Genomic DNA, 16,070 nt, shown 5'->3' with positions numbered 1-16,070 from the left:
GATGACTTCTTGTTGGTTAGAGAAATCAAATTTTATATCAGCTGGGCAGGGTGCTACACACTTGTTTCCCAGCTACTCAGAAGGCTGAGGCAGGAGGATCACTTGAGCCCAGGAGTTCAAATCTAGCCTGGACAACCTAGCAAGACCCTGTCTATAAAAATGAATAGTTTTTTTTTTAATAAAAAATTTATCAGTCTCCAAAAAGTGGGCTAAAAAACCTTTATACTCATATACTTAAAGAATTTTGAAGAAAAACAAACATTTCAGACTTGACTTCTAGACCGTAGAGCAGGAAAAGGTAAACTGCCCATGTGCTTACTTGTCTCCCCTGGGACTTTCTTCTAAGGAAGAAAGATCCCTGCAGGTGTCAGTTAACCTACTGCCAAAGGGGAGCCAGGAAGGGCTGACTGCATAGGAAGAACCAACCTCTAAAAAAAAGGCTGAGCAGACCCACAGAATGGCCACTTTATTTGCAGGACGAGATGACCAGGCAGAGGCTCCTGAAGGGGAGTAGGAGGTCCACCCTCAAGAAGCCACCTAGGCAGCTTCTCCCAGGATCTGAGAGCCACTGGAACAGACACAGCAGAGCTCAAATTAGATGTCACTTGGCCTCCTAGAACTTGATATGTACTCAATTTTCTAAAAGCAGAAAGCAAGTACCAAAACATACACAAGGAATTTAATTTCTTGTTATCAACATGCCCTTATCATTTAGTCTCTGGGAGGAGCAGCCTGTGGGTGTAGAATACATGGGCAGGTGAGGAAATGCAGTCTTTTTAAAGACTGTGTGAAGAAAAGATGGGGTCTGGAGACCTGATTTTGGCTGTTCCTGCCAATCCAGGAAAACAGGGGTATGGCAAGGAGCTGCACCTCCCCCTCAGTGTAGAGGATCAAACACTGTGACTGCACAAAGGGCAGGCAGCAACACTCCATAAAGGCAAATGAGAATTCTTGAATGCTCCCCTACCTCTCCTATTCCTCAAAGCAGTCTTACAAATGACCAAATTATGAACAGCATTCTTTTAAAAATCATGCCAAAATGCAAATAACATGATGTGGTAGTGAGAGGAGATGGGAATCCAGGGACCAGGGCCAATGCTGCGACCGCTCTGTAGCACCAAGAAGCCAGTACCCAGGGTCCTCGCTTCTAAAATGATGGAATTAAACCAGATGCTCACCCCAAATCCTTCAGTCCCAAAGGCCCCCATTCTGACCAGTGATTCAATTCCCTGCCATCTCCATGGTGTCATGAGAAACCCAAGCTTCTGATCAGCCCAGCCACAGGTCACCAACTGAGGGAGTAGAATTCCAGCCACAGTCAAGCAGCAGACGTTTTTTTAGTCTGTGGGGCTTCATGGTGGGCAAAAAAGTAGGGCTTCCCTTCAGCCTTTGGAAATGTGAAAAGCAGCCTTCAGAACCCTTCCCTCCTCTGAGGATGGCCGCTGTGACCCTTAGGCAGAGATTCCCCATTTCTCACACACTGTGGCTGTGCTAGAGAAAACACTGGCTGATGGGAGACGATGAAGCCAACCAGAGACTGGGTGCAGTGAACGGGAGCCTTTGATGGCTACTCACCCCCACCCCACAGGACAGGCCGAGCTATGGACTACCATTTGATCAGCATAATTTTCCAGCTTGAGACATCGGAAAAACATGCAGAGCTGCATGGGAAAATCTACATTCCCATGATCTCGTGCTTAATTTAGACCTGGCTGGTGGATGTGGTGGTGCTAACTGCTGGGCTGTCGCCATCTCGCGAGGAGCCTGCGAGAGTGTGGAAATAAAGGAGGGGCAGTGGATCCCCTCAGGCAGGGCCTGCTGACTTTGGGTTTCGGGCACAGTAGTGACGTAACATATTTTCTCAAAGAGAGCTCCAGATGCTGACCAAGGAACAGGTATTTTTACACTGTGCATGTACAAGTGCAAGACCACAGCTGTGAGAAAAACAAATGGTTTGCTCACCTCTGCCTTCCCACCTGTGCCTCCAGGAGGTCACATCTAACTCTTTCCATAGTAGCTTCAGAGGAACAAGGCAGATTTCTGAACAATGCAGATTTCTGAGGGAGTTACTTGCAGGGACTGGTGGTAGTGATGGTTGATGTCCGCTGAGCCTCATCTAAGCAGCACTGCGGGATGGGCGGTGAGCCAGGGTCTTAGAGACCACAAGAGCAGGCTCACCTTAGCTGAAGCTCAAAGGATGAGCTCCTTCATCCCAAAGGTGGGCTCTGGGGCAGAGCAATCCCTGAGGGTTAACTCTTTATGTGCCACCCACATGCTGCACTCTCATTTCCAGTCACTTTCCCTATGACCAGAAGTGGCTCCTGCCTTGCATTCTATGCACCTGCCATTTCCCCCACCCAGCGTCCTTCCTCTATCTGTCACTAGACTGGCTCCTTGTCACTCAGATCGCATGGCCTCCTCAGAACCCATCAGGCACTCTCTATCAACGTCACCAGCTGTCATCTGGAACAGAGCCCCTCCTCTATCTGACATTTTTTATGTGCCTGTTTATCTGTTTCTCTCCTGCCCCCACACCACCCCCCTGAGACCATCTGTTTCTCTCCTGCCCCCACACCACCCCCCTGAGACCAAGGCCCAGCCTCTTTGCTACTGTCTAGAACAGTGCCTGGCACACGCTCAGCCCTCAACAAACACCTTCCATGTGACACAGAAGCAAAAAATAAGAACATTGTTAAAGATACTCATTATCTCTCTACTCAGAGACTGCCAGAGTTCACACCTTGAGGCTGTTCTCCCAGTTCCTGTTTCCCTTTCGGTCTCCATTTCTTGAGTTAAAGGGCAAGTGCTGTATTGTCTGCCTAACAATAAACTGCCTGGGAACAGGAACAGCCCTACCAGGTGCTTAACACATGCTCCACACGAACCAGCACCTGCCGAAGCCCAGGCACCACGGGGCCTGAGAATCCACTCGATGCCCCTTACAGCTGGACTCAGGAGCGACACCAGCAGCCTGGGCAGCAGCCTAGGGCTGAAATATGTAGTTCTCACTCCGGCCACAGGGATTATGTCCTGCCTTTCCAGCTGCATGGTCCGAGGCAAGCTGAGCTTTCCTGAGCCTCTATTTCCACACCTCTCAAATAGAGGTAACAGGTGCTGCTCAGCATGGCTGTGAGGGTTGGTAAGAGTACGACTGGCAAATAAGAGGTGTCCAAATACCTGCCTCCTCTACTGTGTCCTGCCAAGGTGCAATGTCTACAGGGACATTTCTCAGCAGGTTCCTGAGGACAGCTCGGCAGGAGATGAAAGCCTACAGAGGCATCCCTATGAGAACACACTGGGTGGGAATCACCTACCAGAGGGGTGGGTGGCATTGTCCACAAGCATCTCTCTCTAGACTATACACACACCTGTTCAAAACCATCAACAATCTTGCCTGCCCTTCTCCTCTGCAGCTGGCATTTCCAAGCAAAGTCTCAGATGTGCTCTTTGATACTAGTAACAGAACAGAATTAAAAGAGCAGTAAGAAACAGAAGGGGCTCTCTAAGAAGAGGCTAGTGAATACTAACTGAGCAGGTCACATGTGTCCACTGATGGCATCTTCATAACAATCCTATGGAGGAGTTATTCTTCTTATTCGTATCTTACAGAGGAGGAAAAGTGAGGCAAAGAGAGGCTAAGTAACTGACCCAGGGCTGCACTGCCAGCAAGAGGTGGGACTAGGATTTGCTCTCAGACTCTGACTTCTGATCCCATCCTCTTAATCCCTATTCTTATTCTCATTCTTTGTAGCTTTAGACAAATTCAGTGCTCAAAATCGTAAGAACAAGAAACTTTCCTTTGCTGAATCTGCAGGCCTACAAAGGTCCCTCTTGTCTAGATGTTTGAGGCCAAAAGATGGCATGGAAACAACTGTTTTCCAACCTCATGTTTTGTGGACCATAATGGATCCTTTCCCCAGTCTCTCACCAAGTCAAACAAGCAGGAGCAAAGATGCTACAGCTAGAAGGGCCTTGGAAGTCAACCACGTGTAGATGCCAGGACCCAGAGCCATTCAGTGCTAAGCCAGGACAGAACCTGGCATTCCCAGCTCCCTTCAGTGCAGCCAGCAAAAGGGAAGAGGCTTTAACGCTATTCAAAGAAACTTTTACCTTGAAATGTGGAAGGTTCTACACGCTGGCAATACAATGGAGTCAGTCAGGGTGGAGGTCCAAAATAACAACACAGAGACTCTAAAACTATTCCTAAAAACGTGTTCTTCAGAACTCACATCCTTAAGAAATGATGCCTCTTTGGCTATTAACAGTGTCTTCTACTAAATCAGTCACACCGACTTTAACACCCTGAGAAACCTGCACTGTTCCTTTGAAATAGCTGTTGTCATCTGAAATACCACTCAGGAAAAAAAGTCTCTTCATGTTGAAAGGTAAACTTCCTTTTTTGGTGCAGAGTAAAAATATTACTTCCCTCTTTCCTCCTCTGCTGGAGACATTCCCAGTGTTTTATTTACTGTGCAACACTGACTGGATATATTAGGAGGAAATGTTCCTTCCCAACTCTTCAATGTCAGTGTCTACCCCACAAAAGGCATGAGCCAGCCCTAATGTTTTCTTGTTGTTCTTCTGTTTTCTTAAATGTTTTATTATGTAACATTAGGTACATATAAGAGAATATGTGCAAACCACATGTGAGGACAAATAAAATAAGTCCCCATGACTCCACAGTCCCCTCAAGGCCTGGAACATGACCACCATGTCCAGCCACCTGGCTCCCCTCACTTCCCTCTCCCCACCTCCTTGACCCCCAAGGCAAACAGCCCTGGTATTGGGTTTTCAGTCCCTCACTTTTTAAAAAAGAACATAATTGTATCACACACTAGTAAAACTGAACAGTATGCCGTCTTCCCCAGCCTGCCTGTGGCATTCTATACTGCTTCTGAGGTTCTCTCTGTTGTTATGCACAGCTAGCTGCCACTCACCCACTGTCACCGCTGTGTACCATGTGATCATGCCAATATTTAACCATGTGCCTACCCGTGTTCCTGTCCATGGATATCTGGGTTATTTCCAGATTTTTGCTACTGTGAAAAGTGCTTCTATAGCCATGCATGTCTCCTGGGACACATGGGTCAGCTTTTTCTAGAGTCTGTTCCTAGAACAGCTCATTCATAAGATATACAAACTCTGCAATATATTTTTAAAATATTTTTGCCTGATTTATAACATCGTTTTGTCATTATAAAGATGTATTAAGGCCAGGTGTGGTGGCTCACCCCTATAATCCCAACACTTCTGGGAGTGCGAGACTGAGATGGAGGATCGCCTGAGCCCAGGAATTTGAGGCTGCAGTGAGCCATGATCATGCCACTATACTTCAGCCTGGACAACAGAGCAAGACCCTGCCTCAAAAAAAAAGATGTATTCATAGTTTAGTTGACATAGGTTTGCCAAGTATTTTTCACACACTCACTGTGTGTCCAGATCCCCATGCCAGCAGCTACAGGGGAACGGAACAAGCACAGATGTGGCACCCTGTCTGGACTGGGGGAGCAACAAAACACTGCAACTGGGTGCTCCAGGCAGCTCCTGAAAAGACAAGGACAAGACTTGGGGCCATCAAGGGCACTGCAATAAAGAATGAGAGGGATGAGTGCCTGAGTATGGAAGAGGAGGCCTCTGCGGGCAGAGTGAGAACCCTCAGGGAGACACGCCTGCCACTAAGGTAGCTGGGAATGCAGAGGCTGCGGCAGGCTGAGGCTGCACCAACAGGGCCTCACTAGGCACACAAGAAATCTGCACTTGCCAAATTGAGTTGTTCACCTTCAAGATTTTTGCCATCTCTTCTCAATAGTAACAATGACTAACACTTACAGAGCACCCACTATGTGCAAGCACTGTCCCGGGAATTAGCCCATTCAAATCCTTACTATAAAAGCTGATTGGCCGGACGCGGTGGCTCCTGCCTGTAATCCCGGCACTTTGGGAGGCTGAGGTGGGTGGATCACGAGGTCAGGAGTTCGAGACCAGCCTGACCAACATGGTGAAACCCCATCTCTATTAAAAATACAAAAATTAGCCGGGTGTGGTAGTGCGCACCTGTAATCCCAGCTACTCAGGAGGCTAAGGCAGGAGAATCGCTTGAACCCGGGAGGCAGAGGTTGCAGTGAGCTGAGATTGTGCCATTGCATTCCAGCCTGGGCGACAGAGTAGAACTCTGTCTTTTTTTAAAAAAAAAAAAAAAGCTGCTCTACTGCTTGCTTCATATTTTTCTTCACATCAACTTACTTTTAAATTCAAATACTCACTTTAAGTAACATATATAAAATCAGGTATTACTGCTATGGCATATGGGGGGATCTTTTTGTTTTGTTTCTATTGAGATATAATTCACATAGCATTAAATTCACTATTTTAAAGTATACGATTCAGCGGGGTTTTTTTTTAGTATATTCACAATGTTGTGCAATCATCACTATTTCACTATTATTCCAAAACATTTTCAACACTCCAAAATTAAGCCCAACATCCATTAGTGGTCACCACCCATGTCCTCGCTCCCAGCCCCTGGCAATGACAAATCTACTCTCTATGGATTTCCCTATTCTGGACATTTCACACAAATGAAATAATATGTGAACATTTAGGCCGGGCGCAGTGGCTCACGCCTGTCATCCCAGCACTTTGGGAGGCCGAGGCAGGCGGATCACAAGGTCAGGAGATCGAGACCATCCTGGCTAACATGGTGAAACCCCGTCTCTACTAAAAATACAAAAAATTAGCCAGGCATGGTGGCTATCTCGATCTCCTGACCTCGTGATCCATCTGCCTCAGCCTCCCAAAGTGCTGGGATTACAGGCCTGAGCCACCGTGCCCGGCAGGTTCAGTGTTTTCAAGGTTCATCCGTGTTGCATTATGTACCAGTATTCTATTACTTTTTATGGCTAAATAATGTTCCTTTGTATAGATGGACCACATTTTGTTTACCCATTCATCAGCTGATGGACATTTGGGTTGTTACTAATTTTTTTGGCTATCATGCCATGAAGAATATTCATATATGCATATTCATAATGCTGAGATGGCCAGGCGTGGTGGCTTATGCCTGTAATCCCAGCACTTTGGGAGGCCGAGGCGGGCAGATCACGAGGTGAGGAGATCGAAACCATCCTGGCTAACACGGTGAAACCCCACCTCTACTAAAAATACAAAAAATTAGCCAGGCGTGGTAGCGGGCGCCTGTAGTCTCAGCTACTCCGGAGGCTGAGGCAGGAGAATGGCACGAACCCGGGAGGCGGAGCTTGCAGTGGGCCAAGATTGCGCCACTGCACTCCAGCGTGGGCGACAGAGCGAGACTCCGTCTCAAAAAATAAAATAAAATAAAATAAATAATAATGTTGAGATGGACATCTATGGGGTGTTTGTGTGGACAAGTTTTCAGTTCTCCTGGGTATATACTGAGGAGTGAAGCTGCTGGGTCATATGGTAACTACACGTTTAACTTTTGAGGAACTGCCAAAATACTATGGCATTTCTAAGACAAAGATTAAAACTAAGAACATTCAACTGTATGCCACTTAAAATTATTTTGGGAAATACTGGGGAAGGCAAAGCTACTAAGGTTGATTTTTTATTTTTGTTTGGAGCAGGGAACTCACGTCTTCAGGATGGTATTTCTGAATCTTGATCAAGCAGCAGTGGGAGAAAGGATTACGGCAGAGGCGGAAGGAGGAAGACAGAAAGACGACTGAGAAGCCACACAACACAATGAGCAGAGTCCAGAGCCTGAATCCAGCTGCGGGGGAATGGGAAAGGAAGGTGATGGACATAAACAGAGTGGAAATATGAACCCTGATGACCAAATGTCAGTGTGGGTGGGGTAGAAGGGGTGGAATAGCCAGGAGGACGGAGTCACCCTTAACAGAAAGGGAAGGTGGAGAGGTTCCAGACGAAGGCAGGAGGCAGCATACTTACTTTTATTTCAAACAAACATGGCTGGAGGTGCTGGCAGGACAGGCCTGGAGGAGAATGAAAATGGCCTAGTGGAGCTGGTGCCCAGGACCAGGGCACAGGAGGGGCACTGTGGCCAACATGTTCATCTCAGAGGAGCATGTGAGAGGAGTAAGGGAGAGAGAGAGAGAGAGCAGAGGAAGATGGGGACAAGAATGCAATTAAGGAGGAGGCAAGTAGCCATCGGCCAAGTCCAAGAAAGGGCCAAGAGCAGGGCAGGGACACAAGAGAACCATCCAGTGCCAGGGAAGCAGAGAATGAAGAGATCATGCCTTTCTGCCCCATGCAGAGCAGTGCATGCTTGGGAAGCGTCTTCACCTTCTAATGACCACCAACAAATAGTTCAGACACCTTTGTGTGAGACCACATGTAACTTCCTAGACGTTCTTTTTTTTTTTTTTTTTTTCCTGAGAAAGGGTCTGTCACCCAAGATGGAGTACAGTAGCACAATCATAGCTGATTACAGCCTGGACCTCCCAGGCACAAGTGATTCTCTTACCTCAGTATCCTAAGTACAGGTGTGCACCATCAAGCCCAGCTTATTATTTTTTGTAGAGATGGGGTCTCCCTATGTTGGCCAGGCTGGTCTCGAACTCCTGGGCTCAAGCAATCCTCCTGTCTCGGCATCCCAAAGTGCTGAGATTGTAAGTGTGAGCCACCATGCCTGGCCACTGGACCTTCTTGGTCACTGGTACACACCTCTGCACCATGCCACCTTCCCCTCCAGTTTCAGGACAAAACCGAACCCATCATCCCCAACTCCACACCTGCCCCCTTCTCCTTCCCTCCAGGGATGCTCTGCCCAGGATCCACCACCTGCTGCCCAGCTGACTGAGCCAGAGGCCTTGGAGCTCGCCTGGGCTTCCGGCTTTCCCTCCACCCTCCTTCCTTCCTCCCACGACCTCTGGACTGCAGGCTCTCAAGGGACAGAGACCCCGACTGTCTCCTTGCTGCTGCATGCTGGGCCTGGCACAGTGCCTGGCACACATCTGCTGCAAGAATGAATGACTCTACAGGGCACCGAGTCCAGCCCCACCTGCTCACACACTCCCCCCTTTCTCTCCCTTCCTCCAAGCTCTCTGATCCTCTCTACACCCTTACCAAACCACAAATGCCCTCACTGAACATAAAACACGGCCTATGAATATTGGTAAGTTTTAAAATAACTACCTGGCAGAATGAAAAGATCACTGCTCTACCCAGCACCTTTTAGTCACCTCACTGAATCTCAGTTTAGTTTCCTCATTTGTAAAATGGAAATGGCAGCCTGCGAGAATCAGCAAGATAAGGAACATGAGAGAGCTGTAGGAAATAAGGCTGCACTTTCTGCTTCACTACAGGTTTCCCCACATGCCTCACATGCTTTTGACGGGCCCTCTTCAGGTCCCACTGGTCCTTTGACCATGCCTCTCAAAGAAAAACAAAAATGGGAGCAAGTTGACATCCCAACAGGAGGGAAATTTTTTAGTTTACTTCGCACTAAATTTAACAGCATAAACAAACTGGAGTTCGCATACCATATAATTTTTATAATTCCTAAAAGATTAGAAGTATGCTACCAAATGTCAAAACACAAAAACCAAAAGGAAATCAAAGTTGTTATTTTCCTTTTGGTTTTATCTCCATTGGCCAAATGCTTTTTGTTCAAACAATGTTTACACTGCCATTGTCCTGCTTTGTTTAGAAAAATAATAATAAAGGGGCGCGTTTCCAGCACTGACAACTGGGTGCGTGTGCAGATCTGCCCAGCTGCTCCTAAACTCAGAAATTGCTCTACTTTAGAAACTTGTGCCGAGAGGCCAAGGAAGAACTGTTTACTTGCCCTCCAAATATACACTGGCTACATCCATGCCCCTAACCCCCCTTCTCACTCCAGCCCCCCTCTTTCCTTCAGCCACCACAGGGAGGACCAGGCCAAGAAAACAGGGATGTTCTTCAGCATATTTATGCCTCACAAGGAAAACATAAGCCCAAGGCCTCAGGAAGGCCAGGTCTGGTGACTCAGTGACTGCAGACTCAGCTGCTGCTGGTCAAATGCACCAAGGTGACAGCTATAATTTACTGAGTGCCTACCATGTGCCAGGCACTGACCCAGGGGTTTCATGGCACTGATCTTGCTGCACTTTTGCAAGGCAGGCATTACACAAGAGAGAGGGTAACATACAGCAAGTCACAGAACTGGGATGAAGCTCTCGGCCACAATGCCTCCTGTGAAACTCAGAAGTGCTCAATCCTAAACCTCCATTCTACTTATATTACTTCTATGTGGTTGCCCTTTTCTGTTCCAATATCATCATACCCATCTAAGACGCTCCTTGGAAGATGTGAGGTTTTTCCACCAACCAGCTTTCAAGGCCAACCCACGTAATTTCTATCCTGGAACTCCCTCCTTACTAGTGAACGCTTTCCGGAATGACTTGTCCAAACAAAACCACTCTCATGGGCCCCAGGGATGTCCACTTCTCTTCTCTTCTATAGTACTGATCCTAGTCACCAAGTATTTCCAGTTCACCCACTTCTAGGCCTATGACAGAAGTGCATTTTCCCACCTCCTCTGAAGTCAGCCATGGCACTGCAATGAGATGAGATAGAAATGATGTGTGTCACTCTCTGCTGAACAGTAAAAGGCAGGTGCCACATTCCCTGCGGTGGTGACAGTGGGTGCCTATGTCAGGATGGAGCCTCCTTATCTATCCAGAGACAGGAAAGCATGTCTACACAGGGACTCATGTACCATGTTCACAGCTGTGTTACTCACGACTGCCAAAGACTGGAAACAACTTTGTCCAATTGATGAACAGATCAACAACATGTGATCTATCCACACAATGGAATATTATTCAGCCTTAAAAAGGAAGTTCTGGCCCATTCTACCATATGGATGAACCTCGACAACATTACACTGAATGTAAGAAGCCAAACACAAAAGCCCACATACTGTATGACTCCATTTATGTGGAATGTCCAGAACAGGCAAATCCACAGAGACAGAAAGCAGACTGATAGTTGCCAGGGGCTGGAGAGAATGGGAGGGGAAATGACTGCTTAATGGGTACAGGGTTGCTTTTGGGGGTAACACAATGTTCTAAAGTAAGATTATGCTGATGGTGAACTTTATTGCATGGCAAATAAATTATGTATCAATAAAACTGTTTTTGTTTTGTTTTGTTTTGTTTTTGAGATGGAGTTTTAACGCTCCTGTTGCCCAGGCTGGAGTGCAGTGGTGTGATCTCGGCTCACGGCAACCTCCGCCTCCTGGGTCCAAGCGATTCTCCTGCCTCAGCCTCCTAAGTAGCTGGGATTACAGGCATGTGCCACTACACCCAGCTAATTTTGTATTTTTAGTAGAGACAGGGTTTCTCCATGTTGGTCAGGCTGGTCTTGAACTCCCGACCTCAGGTGGTCCGCCCGCCTCGGCCTCCCAAAGTGCTGGGATTGCAGGCATGAGCCACTGCACCTGGCCTGTTTTTTTTTAGATGGAGTCTTGCTCTGTTGCTCAGGCTGGAGTGCAGTGGCACAATCTCAGCTCATTGCAACCTCTGCCTCCTGGGTTCAAGCAATTCTCCTGCCTCAGCCTCCCAAGTAGCTGGGACTACAGGGATGCGCCACCACGCCTGGCTGATTTTTGTATTTTTAGTAGAGATGGGTTTCACCACGTTGGCCAGGCTGGTCTCGAACTCCTGACCTCAAGTGATACACCCACCTTGGCCTCCCAAAGTCCTGGGATTACAGGTGTGAGCCACCACTCCCAGCCAATAAAACTGTTAACAAAACAAAATAAGACAAAACAAAAGGCTTGTGCCACCATCATCCTAGGTTCATGAGTGACTATGAGTGAAGTCTCCTGACTACATACACTGGACATGCAGCATGAAAAAGAAATGAGCCTCTGCTGTTAGGCCACTGAGGTGAGAGGGTTGGCTGTTCTCACATCATGTAGCCCATCCTGATACACCTCAAACACATCCACGCTATCATAAGTTCATACCGAAAATGTGTCTAAGGCCAATTAACTTAAATCCTGGAAGGAAGCCAAAGGTGTGGTTCTGTCCCAAAGCCACTGTCCAAATCTTCAAACATAAGGAGATGGGGCAGAGGGAAGGGGAGGAATAGAATTATTTAGACTCTGCCTAGATCAGAATAATTCCTAGCCTGAAAAAAAATTATAACTCATAAGACAATGAACTAACCTTCCAAAAATATAAAAAACACCTTCAGAAATTGAGAAAAAACCAATAACCCAAGAGAAAAATCGAAGAACTGTCCACAGAAAACTATAAATGGTCCTTAAACATATGACAACATGATCAGCTCCTCTTCAGAAAAATACAAATTAAAACTATACTGAGATATTATTTACAAGCGTCAGGCTGGCAGAACTCCAAGCATTTGACTACACCTTGTGTTGACGAGTCAGTGGGGAATCAGGCATCAACACCGCCAGTGGGAGTGCAACATGGAACAAGCCCTGTAGAGGGCAACTGGGCAAAATCTGTCAAAATTACAACTGTGTTTCCTCTTTGACTCAGCAATGTGCCTGCGGGATGCCACCCTGCAGGACCACTGCAATGTGGGAAACGATGTGCATGTGAGACAACTGTCGCCAGCATGTCATGAAACAAGCTGGAAACAGCCAGGTGCCTTTCCTCAGGGGTGAGCATTCAAACAGGGACAACTTCACAGTACAACACAGCTGAAAGAGAATGACAACCATTCTCCATGCACTGATACGGAAAAATCTCTACAATAAGTTAAAAAAAGCACAAGGTGAAGAACAGTACACACAGAATGCTATCTTTCATTTACTGAAAAGGGAGAAATAATAATACACAATTTGTGTTTGCTGTACTTGCATTAAGAAAAACTAGAAGGGTATTCAAACTGCTACAGGTGGTTACCAGGGAGGAGGGAGGACAGAGATGAGATCAGGAGTGAGGGGCAAAGTTTCTTAAAATATATTTTAATATATTTTCATTTTAGAAACGTGACTGTATTGCCTATTCAAAAGAGCATTTCATTAAAAAAAAAAAAAAAAAGTTCCATTCTCAAAAAAAAGAAAAATACCAGAGCCACATCAAAGCCTTTGGCCAACAGGTCTCAGATGCCAGGGCCAAGAGCAGCCCAGGAGTGACCACCAGCCCAGGTCCACCTGTGTCCTTCCGCCACCAACCCGTGTAAGAGCCCATTACCAAGACCTGTGAAGCTGGAGGGCAGGGACCCTGCACCCTCCCGCGTCTGTCCCTTCCTTTCTGTGACTCTCTTCCAGGCCCCTCCAGCTTCACACTTGGAAGGCTATATGGCCTTTAATGCTTCCCCCACTGTCAATGCCCCCATCCAGCCTCCTATCCACTCAGTCTGGGTTTCCTTCCTCCTGGCCCTCTCCCATGGGCTGTCCAAAGCATCGTGCACAAATCCAGCACAGCCCTGTGTCCCTCCCATCATAAGGTAGCAGATTCAAGAAGGGAAGAACCAGAGCTCCTGGCATCCACTTGTGCAGCAAGTCCTTCCTCAGCTTCTGCTTTCCTGCTACCTGCCAGGCACTGGGCTGGTGCTGAAGGATGGAGGTCAACCTGACACAGTCCCTGTCTGCAGAGAACTCCAGTGGCACAGTCCACAGGGAGTGTGGAAACATAATCCTACAGTGGAAGTCTAAAGGGCACAGGACAGCAGACTGGGCTTTTAGGCCAGCCATGGAGTGTGCAAGGGGGCAGACGAGGTGGGTATGCAACAGGCAAAGCACATTCCAAGCAAAATGAGGAAAAGCAAGTGAAGAAACGCCACAGGCCAAAGCAGTAAGGCGGAATACCCATGGTAAAGATAAAGAAGTCCATCCCTTCCTCCGGGCATTTAGGAGCGAGGGGTCGCTCTCTCAAGGCCCATCTGCGAACAAAGTCCCATCCACCTTGCTCTAGGCACCCTTGGCCTTTTCCCTGGAACTAGGCAAGCCTGGCCTTCATTTAATCAGGGAACAGGGAGAGTGTAAAAGAGAAAAAAACAAAAACTGCAAGCAAAGATCAAAAGTTTTGACCCCTAAAGACCCAATACTCGGCCGGGCGCTGTGGCTCATGCCTGTAAACCCAGCACTTTGGGAGGCCGAGGCGGGCAGATCACAAGGTCAGGAGATTGAGACCATCCTGGCTAACACGGTGAAACCCCGTCTCTACTAAAAATACAAAAAGTTAGCCAGGCGTGGTGACGGGCGCCTGTAGTGCCAGCTACTCAGGAGGCTGAGGCAGGAGAATGGTGTGAACCCGGGAGGTGGAGCTTGCAGTGAGCCGAGATCGTGCCACTGCACTCCAGCCTGGGTGACAGAATGAGACTCCATCTCAAAAAAAAAAAAAAAGACCCAACACTCAAAAGATGCCAGATCAATAACCTACGACTCTCACATTTGACAAAAACAGCAGCAAAACCATGTTTCCCTATCACCAAAAGGAGAAACACCTGAAGCTAATGGATTCCAAATTGTATTTCCATAAGCCTATTTATAGGGCGGTTTTCAAAAAATCACAAATTTCCAAGACTTGATTCAGCAGCCGCTATGTTATATAATGAATTTTTTTCTTTGAAGGCAGATAACATTTGTTTCCCCATTCCAAATTATAAACTGATTTTTTCTTCCAAATGGAAAAAAGATTCCTTCACAGTACCCTTTTATTTCTATCGAATGGATTTCTTAAATATCCACCAGTTGGTAATATGATGTGGCACACACATAGACTTCCAATGTGTATGGGCCACACACGTGGTGGGCCGTCGGCTAGACTCATTGACACAGCGGTCTCACCCCTGTGGCTGCACTCTTGTGGGAAGGCTGGGGTTGGCTCTGTGACCAGTCAGGTGGGCCTAACACCAGTGGGCAGGGAACCAGAGACCTTTCCCTGTGTGGGAACCCTGCTCACAGGGTCTCACAAACTGCGCTGTCCACACGCAGCATCGATGCCAAGGGCCCCCAGAAGGAAATTACTAGACACTGGCTAGACCCACGGCCTGGACTAGCTCTCTAGGTTAAATCACAGTTAGCTGCTGAATCTCAGGCAAACACATTTCCTGAGGAATTGGCCTGTTTTCCCTTCTGAAAACTCCTGAAAAGAGAGGCAATAAACTGTGTGGAAAGAATATGCTGACACCCACTGCCAATTTCCCATTGTCAACCCAACCCAACCCAACGTCACCAAATGGAGAAGAATATGCTTAGAAACAACCAGATAGCTGCTGACAGGAATGCGACTCTCACCCAGGAAGGCAGAGTCTTAAAAGACAGAATCAAAGCACGTTGGCATTGGGAAGGACCTGGCGACCACTTAGTCCCACTCTCTCATTTATATCATAGATGGGGAGACTGAAGCCCAGAGAGCAGTAAGTGTTTCTGCCCCATTCTGGAAGCCTCTGAAGTGCACACAGGGCTAGCAGTTTTTGGTCCCATTGTCCAGCACTGAAATCATCTTCCTTACCAGACCAATTTTCTCCTCCACACTGTCTCAGCATCAGCATCAGCACCAGCACCAGCAGCCACCTGAGTCAGTGCTTATTCCTCTTCCCTCACCCACATCTAACTGGTTAACACGCCCTATAAGTCCAGCAAAGCCTCTCCCCTACTAGACAGCTCCCTCCTGGCCTCCCAAACCTCTGACGGGCTGCGGGACACCTACCACCTGGAACATGGGAGACTGGGACCAAAAGCTTCCTTGAATAGAAAACAAATCACAGGGGGCAGCTGACCTCTTCCCAGTATAGCCAGTCAAGGGAAAGCTCTGAGCCATCCCATGATGGCTACAGAGGTCATAAAGACCCCTGAGGACTAAACAAACACAATTTACCTAGAGAAAATAAACCGGGCTGGGTGTGGTGGCTCACACCTGTAATCCCAGCACTTTGGGAGGCCAAGGCGGGTGGATCACCTGAAGTCAAGAATTCGAGACCAGCCTGGTCAACATGCAAAACCCTGTCTCTATTAAAAATACAAAACATTAGCCAGGCATGGTGGCACATGCCTGTAGTCCCAGCTACTCGGGAGGTGGAGGCAGGAGAATCACTTGAACCCGGGAGGCGGCAGTTGCAGTGAGCCAAGATGGCACCATTGCATTCCAGCCTGGGTGACAGCG

The 16,070-nt window shown here is 47.6% G+C and overlaps 1 protein-coding gene across 15 annotated transcripts in view; it reads right to left on the bottom strand.

The window, feature by feature from the left end:
- EPN2 (epsin 2) overlaps positions 1-16,070 on the bottom strand; it is a 119,975-nt gene that overhangs the window by 60,796 nt on the left and 43,109 nt on the right. For 2 of the 15 annotated variants that reach the window (XM_054670387.2, XM_054670376.2), the window contains exon 2: positions 7,614-7,750. The exons of 12 other annotated variants lie outside the window; for them this stretch is intronic. The gene's annotated coding sequence lies outside the window, so the exon portion shown is untranslated. Of the gene's footprint in view, positions 1-7,613; positions 7,751-15,617; positions 15,721-16,070 lie in introns of those variants that run through there. One more of the 15 variants, XM_054670390.2, reaches the window with a different exon arrangement.

This window comes from Pan troglodytes, chromosome 19 (genome assembly GCF_028858775.2).
Source record: "Pan troglodytes isolate AG18354 chromosome 19, NHGRI_mPanTro3-v2.0_pri, whole genome shotgun sequence".
Classification (NCBI taxonomy): Eukaryota; Metazoa; Chordata; class Mammalia; order Primates; family Hominidae; genus Pan; species Pan troglodytes.
Note: the sequence above shows the minus strand (reverse complement) of the source record. Positions and strands in the feature narration are given on the sequence as shown.